This window comes from Triticum urartu, chromosome 2, assembly GCF_003073215.2.
Source record: "Triticum urartu cultivar G1812 chromosome 2, Tu2.1, whole genome shotgun sequence".
NCBI classification, from domain to species: Eukaryota; Viridiplantae; Streptophyta; class Magnoliopsida; order Poales; family Poaceae; genus Triticum; species Triticum urartu.
The window spans coordinates 318,734,625-318,755,244 of NC_053023.1; positions in this window are offsets into that span (position 1 = coordinate 318,734,625).

Genomic DNA, 20,620 nt, shown 5'->3' on the forward strand with positions numbered 1-20,620 from the left:
ATCTACAATAACATAGACAAGCAAAATACTATCAGGTACTAAGTTCATGATAAATTTAAGTTCAATTAATCATATTACTTAAGAACTCCCACTTAGATAGGAGGTGATCACGTGATCCATATCAACTAAACCATAATCGATAATCACGTGAAATGGAGTAGTTTTCAATGGTGAACATCACTATGTTGATCATATCTACTATATGATTCATGCTCGACCTTCCGGTCTCAGTGTTCCGAGGCCATATCTGCATATGCTAGGCTCGTCAGTTTAACCCGAGTATTCTGCGTGTGTAAAACTGTCTTACACCTGTTGTAGATGAACGTTGAGCTTATCACACCCGATCATCATGTGGTGTCTCGGCACGACGAACTTTGTCAACGGTGCATACTCAGGGAGAACACTTTTACCTTGAAATTTAGTGAGAGATCATCTTATAATGCTACCGTCAAACAAAGAAGAATAAGATGCATAAATGATAAACATCGCATGTAATCAATATAAGTGATATGATATGGCCATCATCATCTTGTGCTTGTGATCTCCATCTCCAAAGCACCGTCATGATCACCATCGTCACCGGCACGACACCTTGATCTCCATCATAGCATCGTTGTCGTCTCGCCAACTATTACTTCTACGACTATCGCTACCGCTTAGTGATAAAGTAAAGCAATTACAAGGCGATTGCATTGCATACAATAAAGCGACAACCATATGGCTCCTACCAGTTGCCGATAACTCCGTTACAAAACATGATCATCTCATACAATAAATATAGCATCATGTATTGACCATATCACATAACAACATGCCCTACAAAAACAAGTTAGACGTCCTCTACTTTGTTGTTGTAAGTTTTACGTGGCTGCTACGGGCTGAGCAAGAACCGTTCTTACCTACGCATCAAAACCACAACGATAGTCCATCATGTTAGTGCTGTTTTAACCTTCACAAGGACCGGCGTAGCCACACTCGTTTCAACTAAAGTTGAAGAAACTGACACCCGCCAGCCACCTGTGTGCAAAGCACGTCGGTAGAACCAGTCTCGCGTAACCGTACGCGTAATGTCGGTCCGGGCTGCTTCATCTAACAATACCACCGAACCAAAGTGTGACATGCTGGTAAGAAGTATGAATTGTATCACCCACAACTCACTTGTGTTCTACTCGTGCATATAACATCTACGCAATAACCTGGCTCGGATGCCACTGTTGGGAAACGTAGTAATTTCAAAAAAATTCCTACGCACACACAGGATCATGGTGATGCATAGCAACAAGAGCGGAGAGTGTGTCTATGTATCCTCGTAGACCGAATGTGGAAGCGTTAGCACAACGCGGTTGATGTAGTCGTACGTCTTCATGATCGGACTAATTCAAGTACCGAGCGCATGACACCTCCGAGTTCTGCACATGTTCAACTCGATGACGTCGTGCGAGCTCTGATCCAGCAAAGCTTCACATGAGAGTTTCGTCAGCATGACGGCATGGTGACAGTGATGATTATGCTACCAACGCAGGGCTTCGCCTAAGCACCACTACGATATGATCGAGGTGGATTATGGTGGAGGGGGGCACCGCACACGGCTAAGAGATCAATGATCAATTGTTGTGTCCGTGGGGTGCCCCCTGCCCCCGTATATAAAGGAGCAAGGGGGAGGAGGCGGCCGGCCACGGAGATGCGCGCCAAGGGGGAGTCCTACTCCCACTAGGAGTAGGACTCCTCCTATTCCTAGTAGGAGTAGGAGAGGGGGAAGGAAAGGAAGAGGACGAGCAGGAAAGAGGGGGCCGGGCCCCTTACCCTAAACCAATTCCGTTTGGGCCTTGTGGGGGGGGGGCGCCCCACACTCCCCTTGCGGCCCTCTATTTCCACTAAGGCCCATGTAGGCCCATTAAGCCCCCGGGGAGGTTCCGGTAACCCCCGGTACTCCGGTATATGTCCGAAACCTTCTGGAACCTTTCTAATGTCTGGACATAGTCGTCCAATATATCGATCTTTACGTCTCGACCATTTCCAAACTCCTCGTCATGCCCGGGATCATATCCGGGACTCCGAACTACCTTAGGTACATCAAAACACAAAAACACACAATACCGATCATCACCGAACTTTAAGCATGCGGACCCTACGGGTTCGAGAACTATGTAAACATGACCGAGACACGTCTCGGTCAATAACCAATAGCGGAACCTGGATGTTCATATTGGCTCCCACATATTCTATGAAGATCTTTATCGGTCAAACTGCATAACAACATACGTTGTTCCCTTTGTCATCAGTATGTTACTTGCCCGAGATTCGATCGTCGGTATCTCAATACCTAGTTCAATCTTGTTACCGGCAAGTCTCTTTACTCGTTCCGTAATACATCATCCCGCAACTAACTCATTAGTTACAATGCTTGCAAGGCTTATAGTGATGTGCATTACCGAGTGGGCCCAGAGATACCTCTCCGACAATCGGAGTGACAAATCCTAATCTCGAAATACGTCAACTCAACAAGTACCTTTGGAGACACCTGTAGAGCACCTTTATAATCACCTAGTTACATTGTGACATTTGGTAGCACACAAAGTGTTCCTCTGGTAAATGGGAGTTGCATAATCTCATAGTCATAGGAACGTGTATAAGTCATGAAGAAAGCAATAGCAACATACTGAACGATCAAGGGCTATGCTAACAGAATGGGTCAAGTCAATCACATCATTCTCCTAATGATGTGATCCCGTTAATCAAATGACAACTCATGTCTATGGCTTGGAAACATAACCATCTTTGATCGATGATCTAGTCAAGTAGAGGCATACCAGTGACACTCTGTTTGTCTATATATTCACACATGTATCATGTTTCCGGTTAATACAATTCTAGCATGAATAATAAACATTTATCATGATATAAGGAAATACATAATAACTTTATTATTGCCTCTAGGGCATATTTCCTTCATTTTTTCCGTCATGGATGACCCAAAGAATGTCATGCAGCTGTGTCTCCGGCCCGCCCAGGACAAAAAGACCATTTTTTGTTATGAATTTTTGTCATAGAAGTAGGAGACCATCACATCTATGATGATACCGAGGGTTTTGTCACAATTATTATCATAAAAGTGTCATAAGCAAGACAGAAAAAAAATTCGTTCGGACCAAAATGTCACAGTGTGTCTTTTTTTGTAGTAGCCCTGACCCCGGGGATGGGCTATGATGCGGTAGGCTCGTGGCACGGTGTACCAGGGCACCCATTTGGTGGGCTCGGGAACCCTGCACACATCGTTTGGGGCCGTAGTGGAAACCTCAGCCGGACTCCCTGCAGATGGAACCTGAATAGGCGATAAAACTAGACTAGAGACTTGCATGGTTAGTCAGGCCGTGGCCCATACCCTCCCCGGGCTTCCGCTTGAAGGTTGCTGAGTACATGTCGTGTAAACGGCGATAAGTGGTGAGAGCGTGTGTGAATAAATACACCCCTACAGGGTTATCAAACTATTCGAATAGTCGCATTCGTGGTAATGTACTAATGGGTTGCTTATATAGTTCATAGACAAGTGAAAGCGGATACTCTAAAATGCGCAAGATAAGCGTGAGTTCTATGGATGGCCTTCTCGTAGGGAGATGGGAGCGGATCCATAGTGGTGTATTGATATGGTGAATATGTGGACTCGTGTGTGCCACCTCAAAAGAGTTACCAGCAGTCGTAGTACAGGATAGACACTGCGTCAAAGTTGGCTTGTTATAGTTAAACTCTGCCACCCCTTTATTGATACTGATGCATATGTAGATAGTTCTAATGTAAGTCTTGATGGGTACATTTGTACGCACGTTTGCTTAATTTATGTTTTTGTAGAGAGACTTCAGTCTCACTAGTACTTCCATGTGGACTTTGACGTTTAGCTTGTTACCTCAGCTACGATCTTGTACCCTTGGGAGGGTGTTGTAGATAGTCAGGTTTCTCAGCCTTTTTCAGTTGTAGTTGTCTGTACTCAGACATGTTATGCTTCCGTTGCTCGTATGCTCTATATGTTGGGTTATGTGACCCCTGTTTGTAATAAATGCTATTTGGCTCTTCTGGGCCTTTATCTATATGAGTTGTTGAGTTATGTTGTGATGCCATGTTGTAAAACACATACTTGCATGTTATGCGTACGTGTAACGTGTATTGCTATGTGTGGGATCTGACACCTAGTTGTTTATTCTTGGTAGCCTCTCTTATGGGGATATGTCTCCTAGTGCTTCCACTGAGCCATGGTAGCTTGCTACTGCTCTAGAACACATGGGATGATCGGCATGTGTCCTTCTTTGCTCCTGTGTCTGTCCCTTCGGGGAAATGCCACGCGGTGCTTACCAGAGTCCTGTTGGCTTGCTACAGCTCGCTTTCACTCGCTGCTGACCGACATGTGCATTGCTGGGTCATGTATGCCCGTCCCTGTAAGTTTGTGCCACCTTGGGTTTACAACTAGTCATGTCAGCCTAGGTTCTCTGTCATATGGATGCTAGCGACACTATCATATACGTGAGCCAAAATGCACAAATGGTCCTGGGCCAGGTAAGGTGGCACCCGTGGGTATACCATGCGTGAGGCCGCAAAGTGATATGATGTGTTACATGCTAGATCACTGTGACTTAGGATGGGGGTCCTGAAAGATTTGGTATCAGAGCCTGACTGCCTGTAGGATTACCAAGCCAAACTGGTCGAAGTCGTGTCTAGAAACGCTTTAGTTATATATGGGAGTTGATTGTGGAAGGGAACGCAAGGCTCTTTTTTCTCCTTTACCCCATGTCATTCTGATCCGAGTCACCCTCCTCTTTCCTACGCGGATTAATATCTAGGTTTCTCATTCTTCTATCAGGATCACGTGTTACTAATCCATAGACTTATAGGGTTGATGGATTCAAGTCTCAATTCTGCTTCTACTACCTCTGTGTGTTAACAGTCGATCCCGGAACCTTGAGTGGTTATGCCACCATTTTGTAGGATGTCTCAAATCTTTTTGAGCATTTACAACCGTTATGCTGTTTGAGTCATCCTAGGTTTCTAACTAGTCTAATGCATTTTCAAATCCCTTCTCCCCGTTCCCAATGTTCCTTTGTGCCACATTAACGATGCTAATCACCGAGTTGTGGTACTCCATTGCCTCGACATATATGTTGAAGCTATTATTATGACACTAGGATATTTTATAGAACCACCTATCACTCTATCTTGTCTCGTATTCTCAGTGTGATAATTCTAGCCATCATCCTCAAAAGCATCCCGTGAAGCCATTTAGTTAGCAGGTATTCCATCTTTGGTTTCTTGAATGCAAGATTCACCCTACCTACCTCATGTTGATAGTGTTTGCTCGCTCCTTTAGGATATTAGTAACCTTTGTGATAGTCCTTGAGGTCCATGGTATATCATTCTTCCAAATACCATGAACCATGCTTGGCAGAAGTTCTTAGAACCAAAAGATCACAAAAAGATGAGTCATCCATTTTATATTGTGAATTTGCCAGTCCTACATTTCTACATGTGTCGGATTTCAGGTTCTGCAGACCCTTGAGAGGTTGGAACTCTGGGGTGCGTGCGAAGATCTCAACCTCCCCAGTGTGCCTACTCGCCAATCTCTCGGCCTAGCTCGATGAACAGGAAAGAAACGAGACACAACAGTTTACCCAGGTTCGGGTACCTTGCCGTGTAAAACCCTACCCCTATTTTGTGGTGGATTGGCCTCGAGGGGCTGAGGATGAACTAGTACAGTGGGAGAACAACCTTAGGAGGAGGAGTGCTCTTAGGCTCAAGTGAGCTGGTGAGTGTGAGGATGGAATGGATCTGATCCGGTCCCTCTCTATGGTTTAACACCCATGATGCAGCTATATCTCCCATGTGTCGAGGCATAACTTAGAGGCATAACTGCATGGTGGTTTTGTCGCAAGAGGGGTAATCTTCACACAATCCCATGTACTGAATAAGAAAGGGATAAATAGTTGGCTTACAATCGCCACTTCACACAAATAACAAGTTAAACATACATCATCCAGAGTACAATCAAGGTCCGACTATGGAACCAAAATAAAAGAAGACAACCCCAAATGCTAGATCCCCGATCGTACCAATTGGGCACCACTACTGATCAACCAGAAAAGACACATAATATCAACCAAGATCTTCATTGAACTCCCACTTGAGCTCGATTACGTCACCTACACTGGAATCATCAGCACCTACAACTATTTGGAAGTATCCGTGAGTCACGAGGACTCAGCTATCTCAAAACCCTCGCAATCAAGACTATTTAAGCTTATTGGTAGGACAAGGTAATGAGGTGGAGTTGCAGCAAGCACTAAGAAAATATGGTGGCTAACATACGCAAATAAGAGTGAGATGAGAAGCTACGCAACGGTCGTGAAGCTAGAAGTGATCAAGAAGTGATCCTGAATCTACTTACGTTCAAACATAACCCAAACCGTGTTCACTTCCCAGACTCCACCGAGAAGAGACCATCACAGCTACCCACGCGGTTGATTCATTTTAATTAAGTCAAGTGTCAAGTTCTCTATAAACAGAGATTAACAAATTCCCATCTTCCACATAACCGCCGGCACGACTCTCGAAAGTTTATACCCTGCAGGGGTGTCCCAACTTGGCCCATTACAAGTTCTCATGATCAATGAAGGATATTCCTTCTCTCGGAAAGACCTGATCAGTCAAGGAATCCCGGTTACAAGACATTTCAACAATGGTAAAACAAGACCATCAAGACCGCCCAAATGTGCCAACAAATCCCGATAGGAGCTGCACATATCTCGTTCTCATGGCACACTGGATGGGCCAGACGTCGGATTGGCATAAACCCTGGTTGCCTAGGGGGCGCCGGACATCACCCAGGTTGGACCAACACTCAGAGGAGCACTGGCCCAGGGGGTTTAAAATAAAGATGACCGTCGGGGTCCGTGGAACCCAAGGAAAAGGCTTAGGTTGTTAGGCAAATGTAAAACCAAGATTGGGCCTTACTGGAGGAGTTTTATTCAAAGCGAACTGTCAAGGGGGTCTCATAACCCCAACTGCGTAAGGAACGCAAAATCAAGGAACCTAACACTAGTATGACGGAAACTAGGGCGGCAAGAGTGGAACAAAACACCAGGCATAAGGCCGAGCCTTCCACCCTTTGCCAAGTATATAGATGCATTAATTAAACAATAGATATAGTGATATCCCAACATATCCATGTTCCAACATGGAACAACCTGGAAGGCACCTGCAACTAGCAATGCTATAAGTGGGGCTGAGCAAAAGTGGTAACTTAGCCAAACAATAGTTTTCTAGGAACGTGGGTTAGAGGCATGACATGGCGATATGGGAGACATGGTAAACAAGTGGTAGGTAGCGCGACATAGAGATAGAACAAGCAACTAGAAAGCAAAGATAGAAGTGATATCGAGGGTAATGGTCATCTTGCCTGAAATCCCGTAGGGAAGAAGAGCGAGTCCATGAAGAAGACAAATGGACGTAGACGAACGGATCCTCACAAACGCGATGTTACCGGAACTAACAAGAAGAAGCAACACCGGAAAGGAGAAAACAACATGGTAAACCAACAAGCATAAACATAGCATGATGCATAATCAAGTATGATGCATGTCAAGTCTAAAGAGGCATGGCATGGCAAAGTGCACAAACAACACTACAAGTTAAGTGGAGATCAATATGCAACGAGTTGCATATTGACGAAACACCACATGACTTATTTAGTTCTCTCTCGGTTATGTACTCAACAATATCAAATATTGTTAAACATGCAAGAGGTGAAATATATGAAAACTACCTATCTAGGCAAGTTTAAATGAGGCCGGATCAACAAACAACAATTCCGAAAACATCCTCATATCCATATTATGAATTTGGTACTGTTCTACCCTAAACCATATTTTAGAGTTGTTAAACAAGCAAGATGAGTGCACAAAGTTAAACTAGGCATTTTTCTACCCCATTTACATATATAAATTATTTAAAACCGAGCTACGGTTAAGTAGTTATGAATTAAATCATTTTAGCATGCCATTAGAGCAAATTTAAACAAACAACATTTTAAACACTTCAAACATGGATAAAATTCGCATAATATGAAACTAGATGAAATTCTAAGCATTTTTCATATATAACTTATTTTAACCCGATGCACAAATCTTGAGTTATCATATGCATGAAATGCAAGGGGTTTCTTGTAAATCTGCATTCTCTGGAATAAAAGGAAAAATGCAACAGGAAAAAAACACATGCATGGAACGAATCTATGCAAAGGCCCAACAATGCAGAGGGGGGGGGGCAACTCACCCTGTTGGTTGTGGCCCAGGGCGATGTAGCAGGTCGGCGGGGCTGCGAGCTAGCTCGGGGTCGCTGTTGGGCTGGGGTTGAGGACGTAGCTGGGCCGGCGGAGGGGCACAGCCAACATGCCGGCGTTGGAGATGGCTGATGCTCGGTTTGTCGCTGTCCGGTCGTCTCCCTCCTGGAGAGCACCCAGTCAACAACCAAGGCGGCATGGCGTGGGGAGGCGCTGGGGAGGAGCTGGGGATGTGCGGCGGCACCGGATCCGGGTGGATCTGGACCCAGGGGACTCGTTCCCGATGCCGGTGGAGCCCGGCGACGCGAGGTCGACCGGATCTGGCGGCAACAGGAGCGATCAAGGAGGGGCATGAACTGCGAGAGAGAGAGAGAGAGAGCGAGAGGTGAGTGGTGGGAGGAGAAGAGATAGAGAGAATAAGCAGGGACGACGGAGGTCTGGCCTGAGGTGGAGGTCACCGGCGGCGGCACTCCGATGGCCGACAGGATGGAGGTGAAGCGCGAGGCGGCGCGGGGCTCCAGTGGGAGGAGGAGTACGAGCACGCTCGGGCGCATAGCGGCGGGGCGATTTGGGCCTGAGCGGTCCCGATCCGGGCCCTGCGGGCCGCGCGGAGGCTGGGAGGTGCGGAGGGGACGCGTGGAGGCCGTGGATTGGAGGGGGAGCAGCATGATACGTCTCCGTCGTATCGACTTTTCCAAACACTTTTGCATGATTTGAATGGAACTAACCTGGACTGACGCTATTTTCAACAGAATTACCATGGTGTTATTTATGTGCAGAAACAAACGTTCTCGGAATGACCTAAAACTTCATGGAGCAACTTTTTGGAAAATATAAAAAATACCTGCAAAAGATGAAGGCCAGGGGGCCCACCACCTGTCCATGAGGGTGGGGGGTGCCCCCCCTACCTCGTGGGCCCCCTGGTGCCTCTCTGACTCCAACTCCAACTCTATATATTGTGTTTCGGGGAGAAAAAAATCAAAGAGAATAATTCATCGTGTTTACGATACGGAGCCGCCGCCAAGCCCTCAAACCTCTCGGGAGGGCTGGTCTGGAGTCCGTTCGGGGCTCCGGAGAGGGGAATCCGTCGCCATCGTCATCATCAACCATCCTCCATCACCAATTTCATGATGCTCACCGCCGTGCGTGAGTAATTCCATCATAGGCTTGCTGGACGGTGATGGGTTGGATGATATTATCATGTAATCGAGTTAGTTTTGTTAGGGTTTGATCCCTAGTATCCACTATGTTCTGAGATTGATGTTGCTATGACTTTGCTGTGCTTAATGCTTGTCACTAGGGCCCGAGTGCCATGATTTCAGATCTGAACCTATTATGTTTTCATCAATATATGAGAGTTCTTGATCCTATCTTGCAAGTCTATAGTCACCTATTATGTGTTATGATCCGTTAACCCCGAAGTGACAATAATCGGGATACTTACCGGTGATGACCATAGTTTGAGAAGTTCATGTATTCATTATGTGTTAATGCTTTGTTCCGGTACTCTATTAAAAGGAGGCCTTAATATCCCTTAGTAAGGACCCCGCTGCCATGGGAGGGTAGGACAAAAGATGTCATGCAAGTTCTTTTCCATAAGCACGTATGACTATATTCGGAATACATGCCTACATTACATTGATGAATTGGAGCTAGTTCTGTGTCACCCTAGGTTATGACTGTTACATGATCGATCACATCGGGCATAATTCTCCATCACCGATCCATTGCCTACGAGCTTTCCATATATTGTTCTTCGCTTATTTACTTTTCCGTTGCTATTGCTATCATCACTACAAAATACCAAAAACACCACTTTTACTACTGTTGCCACTACTATCATATTACTTTGCTACTAAACACTTTGCTGCAGATATTAAGTTTCCAGGTGTGGTTGAATTGACAACTCAGCTGCTAATACTTGAGAATATTCTTTGGCTCCCCTTGTGTCGAATCAATAAATTTGGGTTGAATACTCTACCCTCGAAAACTGTTGCGATCCCCTATACTTGTGGGTTATCAAGACTATTTTCTAGCGCCGTTGCCGGGGATCATAGCTCTATTCTTTGAGTCACTTGGGATATATATCTGCTTATCATTATGAAGAACTTGAGAGATCCAAAAACCAAGATATATCCCTCAACTACGAGGGGAGGTAAGGAACTTCCATCTAGCTATTCACTTGATTCACCTTCTATTTTGAGTAAGCTTGCGACACCTACACCTGCTTCTGCTATTCGTTCTGATATGTCGCATGTTATTGATGATGCCACTTCTGCTATGCATGATACTTATGATGAAACTACTTCTATGCTTGATACTACTGTGCCACTTGGTTATTTTCTCGATGAACAACTTGCTAGGGCTAGAGAGATTGAAAATATTGAATCTGATAATACTGATGAAAGTGATGATGAAGAGTCACTTGTTATTCCTAAGGGTTATGTTTTTGATCAAAAAGCTTCTTTAGCTATTTTAGCTTGCAAAGATAGATATGAACTCAAAAGTTTATTAGCAAAATGGAATAAGCAATCTCTAAATGCTAGAATGAAACCTGACTCTGCTTTTGCTACTTCACCTATCTGTGTTACTAATAAGGATTATGAATTCTCTATTGATCCTGATATAATTACTTTGGTTGAATCTGATCCTTTTCATGGTTATGAATCTGAAACTGTTGTGGCACATCTTACTAAATTGAATGATATAGCCACCGTGTTCACTAAAGATGAGAGAACTCGTTACTTTTATATCCTTAAAATATTTCCGTTCTCATTAAAGGGTTATGCTAAGATATGGTTTAATTCTCTTGATTTGTTACTCCTCTGCTAAATATTTCCTTGCTCATAAGAAACAAGCTGCTTTAAGGGATATATATATATATATATATATAATTTTGTGCAAATTGAAGAAGAGAGTCTCCCACAAGCTTGGGGGAGGCTTCTCCAATTACTTAATGCTCTGCCTGATCATCCTCTTAAGAAAAATGAAATACTTGATATCTTTTATAATGGACTAACCGATGCCTCCACAGATTACCTGCATAGTTGTGCTGGTTCTGTTTTCAGGGAAAGAACACCGGATGAAGCTGAAATTCTATTGAATAATATGTTGACAAATGAAAATAATTGGACACCTCCGGAGCCAGTTCCTGAGCCTATTCCTAAACCAACTCCGAAGAAGAGGGGTATTCTATTTCTCAGTCCTAAAGATATGCAAGAGGCAAAGAAATCTATGATAGAAAAGGGTATTAAAGCTGAAGATGTTAAGAATTTACCTCCTATTGAAGAAATACATGGTCTTAATTTACCGCCTGTTGAAGAAACATATGATCTTAATCCTTTACCTATTGAAGAAACTCACGGTCTTGATAACCCGACACAGGTAGTAAAGGTAAATTCTCTCTATAGATATGATAAAGCTGAAATCCCATTTACTAAGTTTGCTAGCCCTTGCTTAGATGAGTTTGATAGATTTATGGCTAAGAAAGAAGATTCTAATGCTTATTTTGGTAGACAATTGAAATACAATTCAAATATGCTTGAACACTTGGGTGATTATATGGCTAATGTCAAAGGTGAACTTAAACTTATTAGTAAACATGCTTATATGGTTACCACTCAAGTAGAACAAGTACTTAAAGCTCAAAATGATTTGCTCAGTGAATTGAATAGTAAGGATAATGATAATGCTGTTAGAGTTATGATTAGAGGTGGTAGAATGACTCAGGAACCTTTGTATCCTGAAGGCCATCCTAAGAGAATTGAGCAAGATTCTCAGATAAATAATATAGATGCACCTAGTTCTTCTAAAAAGAAGAAAAAGAAAAATGATAGGACTTTGCATCCTTCTAGTGAACCTATTACTGAATTACTTGAGAATCCAAATGCTATATCTATTTCCGATGCTGAAACACAATCTGGTAATGAACCTGAAACTAGTGATAATATTAATAATAATGTTCATGATGATGCTCAACCTAGTAATGATAATGATTTAGAAATTGAACCTACTGTTGATCTTGATAACCCACAATCAAAGAATCAACGTTATGATAAGAAAGACTTTGTTGTTAGGAAACATGGTAAAGAAAGAGAGCCTTGGGTTCAGAAACCCATGCCTTTTCCTCCCAAACCATCCAAGAAAAAGGATGACGAGGATTTTGAGCGCTTTGCTGAAATGATTAGACCTATCTATTTGCATATGCGATTAACTGATATGCTCAAAACGAATCCTTATGCTAAGTACATGAAAGATATAAGTACAAATAAAAGAAAGATACCTGTCGTGGGTTTGTCACGGAAGATGTACTTGTGAAAGGACTTAGTCGTGGAGCCATCGCAACGGGTTAGCCTAAAGGGGTTAAATGGACAAGGGGACACGGGGAGTTTATACTAGTTCGGCCCCTTCGATAAAGGTAAAAGCCTACGTCTAGTTGTGATTGGTATTGCTAGGGTTTCGAAGGCCAGGGAGCGAATCCAGTTTGTTTGGCTCTCGAGTTGTTGTCTGTCCCTCAACCGCTGCCGGGTCGTCCCTTTATATACATAGGTTGACGCCCGCCGGTTTACAGAGTCCCGAAACCGGATCATAAAAGTGTCCGGTTCGGTCTCTACACTTCCTATCTTACAATGCAAGTTACATAATTAGGTCGATTTACATCTACAGGCCTAAACTCGCCTCTGGGCCTTGGGCCTTCATAAAGCGCCATCATTCTTCCATCTTCATGGGCTTCTGATATTCGTAAAGCTAATCCGGCTACTCCTGGCCGGTTTACGTCCAGTAGTAATATCCCCAACATTAGGCCCCAGATTGGTTTGAACTTGTTCATGTCAATCTTCAATACTTAGAAACATTACTCCATTGCATCTTCACCTTGATCTTGTAAACCACCGTGATGTCATACTCCAGGATCATGATAAAACGCCCTGACGTCATCTATTCATTGAAGCTGAGGATTACCTTCATTAATGTGTATTCAGTCATCGAGGCGACACCATTATTAATTATCCATTTTTGAGCTCCTCGATTCCCGCACTTGCCGTTTTATCGCTTCGCCTTATAAATAGGGGCAGAGGACCCCTTTCTTTTCTTTCCGCTACCCTTTCATCCATTCTTCTTCCTCGCGACGTCTCCGCACTTGAGCGCCGCCGCCATCGTCAAGCCTCGCCTCTGCCTCACCGTTGGCCGCTGCATCGACCTGTTCGTACCAGAGTTCCGCAGCACACCTCCGCTGCTTCCGCGGCCGCAGTAAGTCCTTTCCTCCTTCCTTTCTAGATCCATTAGGGTTTCCTTGTTCTTCGCGGTTCTTTGAAGTTCATCGGAGCTTCGGTGCTGTTCTTCCCTGTTCCTCCTTAGTCTATAGATGGACACTTCACACTTGACGTATCCTATGCCATGGCTAATCTTCTGTTACCACCACAAACCCTTATGCGCAAAAGATTGATCTAGTCCTTTATGAACTGTTTCGGGACCAACCTTTTTTCCTTTTAGGTCTAAATCTTTTTCTTTTCCTGACTTGTGGTAGATCCAAAATGCCCCTGTGATCCTGTGAAACCTATTTTTACCTTACTTAACCCTCCTCGCCTTAGATCTGTATCTTCTTTACCATCTAGGCGGTTTACCTTTGTAAAAACAATCTCTCTCATACCATTAGTCCCCTAGTAAACCGGCAACCCTTCTGCACGTTGATGGTAATAGTCCGGTTTAACGACACATGTATGCCCTTTATATGACCTTGTCATTCACTTTTATATTAGTCTCCGGTTTATGCAAATTCACATATCGGTATATGTTTATTCCATTGCATCTTTGCTCCTCCATGAATGACTCGTAACCCGGCATTTCCTTTTCAGCTTTTCATTTCACAATGGCAAAACAGTTTGCCGCTTGCAACTGGGTCCGCTCCCGGATCACCGAAGATCAATTGAACGAAATGGTTAGTATCGGCACCTTGCCAAAGAAGACGGAGATCCGGTGGCGAGTTCCAGGAATAGAGAATCCTCCTACCCCGAGGCAGGGTGAGGTTGTGATCTTTGTCGACCACATAGGCCGTGGCTTCAAACCGCCAGGGTCAAAAATTTTCTGGGATGTTCTTGCCAGTTTCCAACTTCATCCTCAAGATATTGGACCCAACTCGGTGTCCAATATATGCAATTTCCAAGTTTTCTGTGAAGCGTACCTGCAAGAAGAGCCCACTGCTGAGCTGTTCCGGGACTTTTTTTATCTGAACCGGCGTATAGAGTTTGTAAATGGCCCCAATACTGAACTTGGTGGTGTCTCAATTCAAAAACGGAAGGAAGTTGAATTCCCTCATGCCAAACTGCACAGCCACCCTAAGGAATGGAACCAGACTTGGTTTTACTGCAGAGATACTTCTCCTGAAGATGAGAATCCCCTTCCGGGCTATCGTGATCACCGGATTTCCAACACCCATCCAATGCCGCAATGCTTAAGTTCTGCAGAACGGGCCAAATATGCCCCTCAACTCGCCAAGCTCCGGGCCTTTATGGCCAACGGTTTAACAGGCGTTGATTTCGTGCGCTGTTGGATATCTTGGAGCGTCTTGCCGCTAAGCCGCCGCCCTAGTTTAATGTGTGAGTACACCGGTGATGTTGAAGACCCTCAACGCCGTATCAACATTCAGGTGACCGATGAAGAGGTCACTGAAAGCGTAAAGAAAATTTTGAATGAATCGGAATCAGTCTGTCGTCAAACCGGCTTGAACCCCTTCTATACTAAGAACAAACCGCCTGCTGTAAGCACTATACTTCCTTTTCATCTTTGATATCTTTAACTTGTTCAATTTGTAATCCTTCTTCTGTTTATGTATGAATAGGGTGATGATCCCTTCTGGAAGCGGAAATCCGTAGATAAAGCGGTAAAGCCAACCGGGGATAAAGTGGTCAAACCATCTCGTCCCAAAACCAAAGCCGTCAAGCGGACCTCAAAGTGGAAAACGGCTGACCGGATCAACATGGAACTTGATGAAGATGCTGATGATCCGGAAGTTGAGGTAGAACTTGACTCACTTGGCTCCCTTTTCATGCACCTCATTAACAATGATCTTTATCAGGAGGACGTAGAAGGCAGCCAAGCTGATGATGTAGAGGTAATTACCCTTTCCTCCGGTTCAGACTCTATGCCAACACAAAAAACCCGTCAAGCAGTCCGGAAAGTAAGCTTTTCTCATCCTCTTGCTTACTTGGACCCAACATTTATTTTGAAGACACATCAGCATGAAGCTCGCCGGACAATCCAGCACAGTGGCCAACAGGTCACTTCGGCCGGTTTACCTGATACCCCGGTTCGGAAGCGCCGGTCTGAGGTCTCTTCCACTTCTGACTATTCTTATCCCAAGGCAGGTTATTTCAGACAACCTCTTAACCGTCCAATTCAAATTATCAGGTGACACCTCCCTCATCCTCTGGCGAGTCGACAGCAACCCAACTCCCTCCTCTAAAAACTGTGGCTGGGTAAGTTTTCAAACTCTTTATTCCAATGCGTACAAATCTTGAATAAGATGCTAACCCTCTTTTAATTTATTTGTAGAGCCAAAGCCAGACCCAGAAAGAAAGCTCGGGTCAACAATCCGTCAGAGGACCAGGCAGTTTTTGAAGAAGAACAGAGAGGTGAACCGGACCAAACTCGTGAACCGGAGGGTCCTCATCCTGAAGCCGCCTCTGATGAACCGCCCCTTCAAGATCGGAATATTGATGAACCACCAGAAGCTGACCCTGCCGTGCCTGACACTGAACCGACAGCTCCAAACAGGGCTAGTCCGATGAGAGATACTGAAACTCTGTCATCACCCGCAAAAACCACTAAAGGCCAAGGAGATGATGTTATCGTTACTGGCATGGGCCACAGCTCTCCTGGCCATCCCGTAATCTTGGCCCAACATAGCGCCAAAGAAGAGCGTGCTGCTAGGGAAAAGAGCAAATGGAGTACTGACTTATCAAGTTATGCCCATCTCAATGCTGAAGAGCTTCACTCCGGTTTCTTAAATCGTCTGCACTCAAACCGTGACTATGAAGCCGGTTTGGTTAATTTGATGAAGGAACGCTATGAGGTATTTTCATCTCCTTTTACTTCTTGATTCCAAAGTTGAAATGCTAGCCCAAGTAGCCCCCAAGGGCCGTTTTAAGATGTTAATCGTAAACCGGGTCTTTGTAACACTTTAAGCCTCTCCCACTGACTCTCAAAATGTTAGGTCCTTGGTGAAAACCAAGGCCGATACTTTACCAATGTAATGATATAGCTTTCCTCAGCGTAGCTCCCAAAGGCCGGTTTAACTTTGCAAGGTAATCCGGGTTTTAGTCCATGCGTCCATTTTGAACAGATGTACATTAGCCCCCAAGTGTCAAGGATAATGCTTGCATTGTTCTGGAGACTTTATAAAAGATGTAGTGAAACAGAGCAAATAGGCATTAGCCCCCAAGTACGAAGTGTATAACTTGTTATACGCTTTGTACTTAGAAAATATATATCCTGTTGTTCGACATTTCTGCACTGTTGTAGGCCGAACTAAGCAATAGAGATGCCCGGACAACTGATTTGCAAGAGAACGTGAAGTCCCAACAAGCAAATATGCGAAAGCCAAAGAGGAGCTGACCAAAGCCCTGGCAGCGATGGAAAAGCTGAAAGAGTCTTTTAACAAAGGTCATGCTGACTGGGAAACTGAAAGAACCGGTTTAACCAAAAGAGCTGAGGATGCCGAGGCATCCCTGAAACCAGTTGTAGATGAACTAGCCGGCTTGAAATGGAAAATCAACGCCATGACTTCCGCTGTCTTTGGTAAGTATCTCCTTGTGCAGTTTGTCCAATTCATGGAACCTTATCATTGACCAGAACGCTGATTTTAAACCATAACAAGCACTCGTATTGCTCATCTGGGCACATATATGCGAATGAAGCTTAAAGCGGCGTATACCTTGATTGAACAGTTGTACTTTGGGTCCCAGCGGGCTATTTGCACTGCGGCTTACAATAAACCGGCACCATCACTGATAAAGGAAACTCTTGAGAAGCTGGCCATGTTACCAGCCCGGATTACCGAACTGAAGAAGGCAGCTGCAAGAGCAGGCGCACTAACTGCACTAATCCGAGCCAAGGCATGGATTCCAGATCTTGAAGCGGAGGACATCATTAAAGGATATCCAGGTGTAAAGGAGGACGGTTCAAACTTCGACAATGATGACCTCCGAAGGCTGACCAAGGAAATGCGGCCAATAGCCAGCAAACTGGCAGAGGACACAGACTTGTCTCATTTCCAATCGGCTTATGACGCTGAAGGGAAGAGACAGCCTGCCGAAATCCATGAAGTCGAAGAACTTGTGCCTCCAATCCGTAAGCATACCTTTGCTCCTGATATTAACCCCTCCAACCTTATCCATGAAGAGGCCGTGTTTCAAGCTTTAACTGGAGTCGATTGGTCAACGATTGATCTCCAGCGTCTGGGGAGGGATGAAGAAGAAGTGATCGCACCAACTGACCCTCAACCATCAAACCGTCCAGACGAAGCGTCTTAAACCAGCAGCCGGTTTACCAGATATTTGTATGCCAATGCCAAAAAACAATTATGCACTTGTAGCCGCTTTGAAGCTTCTTGTAATAGGATAGAAAAAACTCCTTTATCTGTCATGCCATCGAGCATTTTTTTGTGACACTTCATGAATTTTTTTCCACTTTTTGGGATCTATTTATGCATTGCCCATGATGAGATGTGTTCCTGGATACAAGAACTTGAAAGTATCCTAGCAGTTTACCACTGGACGGGTTATGATGCTCAACAAATATACAATACTTAGATGAATGATCAAAGTTTTTGTATAAAAAGTAATATGTGCAACATACCTCGTTGGTTGACCAAGTGCTTGTATGGTAAAGGTGTCAACACCAATCCGAAGGGTTGATAACTCCGCCCTTATTTTGCCGGATTATGATAATAAACCGTACCGGGATATAATAATCACCGGGTTTTCTTTATAGCACTGGTGATTTAGTCAAACCAGACCGGGGTAAGGAACGCCGGCTTGTAACTGATCATGTACTGACAACGTGTAGTTGAAAGTCAAGCCGGGCCAAAGACACCGGTTTATCAGAACATATTATGAACCTAAATAAAGACAGAAAACTTAGCAAATAGGATTCAAAAAAATATGCAAGGCTTTTTACGAGCTGCCAGGCTCCAAATCGAGGCTTTTCATGGGCTGCCAGGCCTCTGAGTTAAACCGTTTAACAAAGCCTTTTAAGATGGGCCTCCAATTAACCAATCGTCGTTTTAACTTTGACAAGTTCAGGGTCTGTAAAAGATTGACTTGTCAAACATTCGGCGGGTCATACCAGGATTACCTGGACAGGAGTGGCTTACTTGATGAAGGCAGGTTAACCCGGGGTTTTAGGTGAATACACCAGGCTTCCAAGCCATGGCTTGATAGCCAATTACAAGGGTCCTTTCAAACTCTTTGTTGCTTTGCACAAAGAGCCCCCAAGTAACTTTGTGAGCTGTGCTCAGTGGGTGCCCATGTTTGAGTTTGTGCTTTGTGCAACACTCTCTTTGGCCCCACATAATTTCCTTTGTGGCTTAACGCCTATCAAGAGGTGTAGCTATGGTGTGATAACAACCAAGCCCCCTAGTGAAATCCCTTTGTATCCGTGCGGCTGCAGAGACCGGTTTAACAAAATTTTGCTTTGTTAGCAGAAACCCTTATAGGTACACACATGATGTAAAAAGAACAGAGACCCCGCTTTATTCGAGGCTCCAGTTTATCATATAATATATACATTGCCATAAATATGTACATATGAAGAGCCTATGGCTCAAGTATAGTAAGGCCGAAGAAGAGCTATATTCCACGGCCGCTTGGTCTCCTCCTCCGATTTACGTGAGTCTTTGTGCTCTCGAACATCAATGAGGTAGTATGACCCGTTGTGCAGATTCTTACTGACCACAAATGGTCCTTCCCAAGGTGGGGATAACTTGTGCATATCAGTCAGATCCTGGATGAGCCGGATCACTGATACGTCTCCAACGTATCTATAATTTTTGATTGCTCCATGCTATATTATCTACTGTTTTGAATGTTTATGGGCTTTATTATACACTTTTATACCATTTTGGGACTAACCTATTAACCCAGAGCCCAGTGCCAGTTTCTGTTTTTACCCTGTTTTAGGGTTTCGAAGAAAACGAAAATCAAACGGAGTCCAATTGACCTGAAACTTCACGGAACTCATTTTTGGAAGGAAAGAAGCCCAGAAGACTTGGAGTGCACGTCGGGGGACCTGCGAGGAGGCCATGAGGCAGGGGGGCGCGCCCACCCCTGGGCGCGCCCTCCACCCTCGTGGGCCCCTCGTGCCCCCTGACGTACTTCTTCCGCCTATATATCTCCATATACCCTAAAAACACCCGAGAGCACAATAGATCGGGAGTTCCGCCGCCAGAAGCCTCCGTAGCCACCGAAAGCCAATCTAGACCCGTTCTGGCACCCTGCCGAAGGGGGCAATCCTTCTCCGGTGGCCATCTTCATCATCCCGGTGCTCTCCATGACAAGGAGGGAGTAGTTCTCCCTCGGGGCTGAGGGTATGTACCAGTAGCTATGTGTTTGATCTCTCTCTCTCTCTCTCTCTCGTGTTCTTGAGGTGATACGATCTTGATGTATCGCGAGCTTTGCTATTATAGTTGGATCCTATGATGTTTTCTCCCCCCTCTACTCTCTTGTAATGAATTGAGTTTCCCCTTTGAAGTTATCTTATCGGATTGAGTCTTTAAAGATTTGAGAACACTTGATGTATGTCTTGCCGTGGATATCTGTGGTGACAATGGGATATCACGTGATTCACTTGATGTATGTTTTGGTGACCAACTTGCGGGTTCCGCCCATGAACCTATGCATAGGGGTTGGCACACGTTGTCGTCGTGATTCTCTGGTAGAACTTTGGGGCGCTCTTTGAGGTCCTTTGTGTTGGTTGAATAGATGAATTTGAGATTGTGTGATGCATATCGTATAATCATGCCCACGGATACTTGAGGTGACATTGGAGTATCTAGGTGACATTAAAGTTTTGGTTGATTTGTATCTTAAGGTGTTATTCTAGTACGAACTCTAGGGCTGTTTGTGACACTTATAGGAATAGCCCAACGGATTGATTGGAAAGAATAACTTTGAGGTGGTTTCGTACCCTACCATAATCTCTTCGTTCGTTCTCCGCTATTAGTGACTTTGGAGTGACTCTTTGTTGCATGTTGAGGGATAGTTTTATGATCCAATTATGTTAGTATTGTTGAGAGGACTTACACTA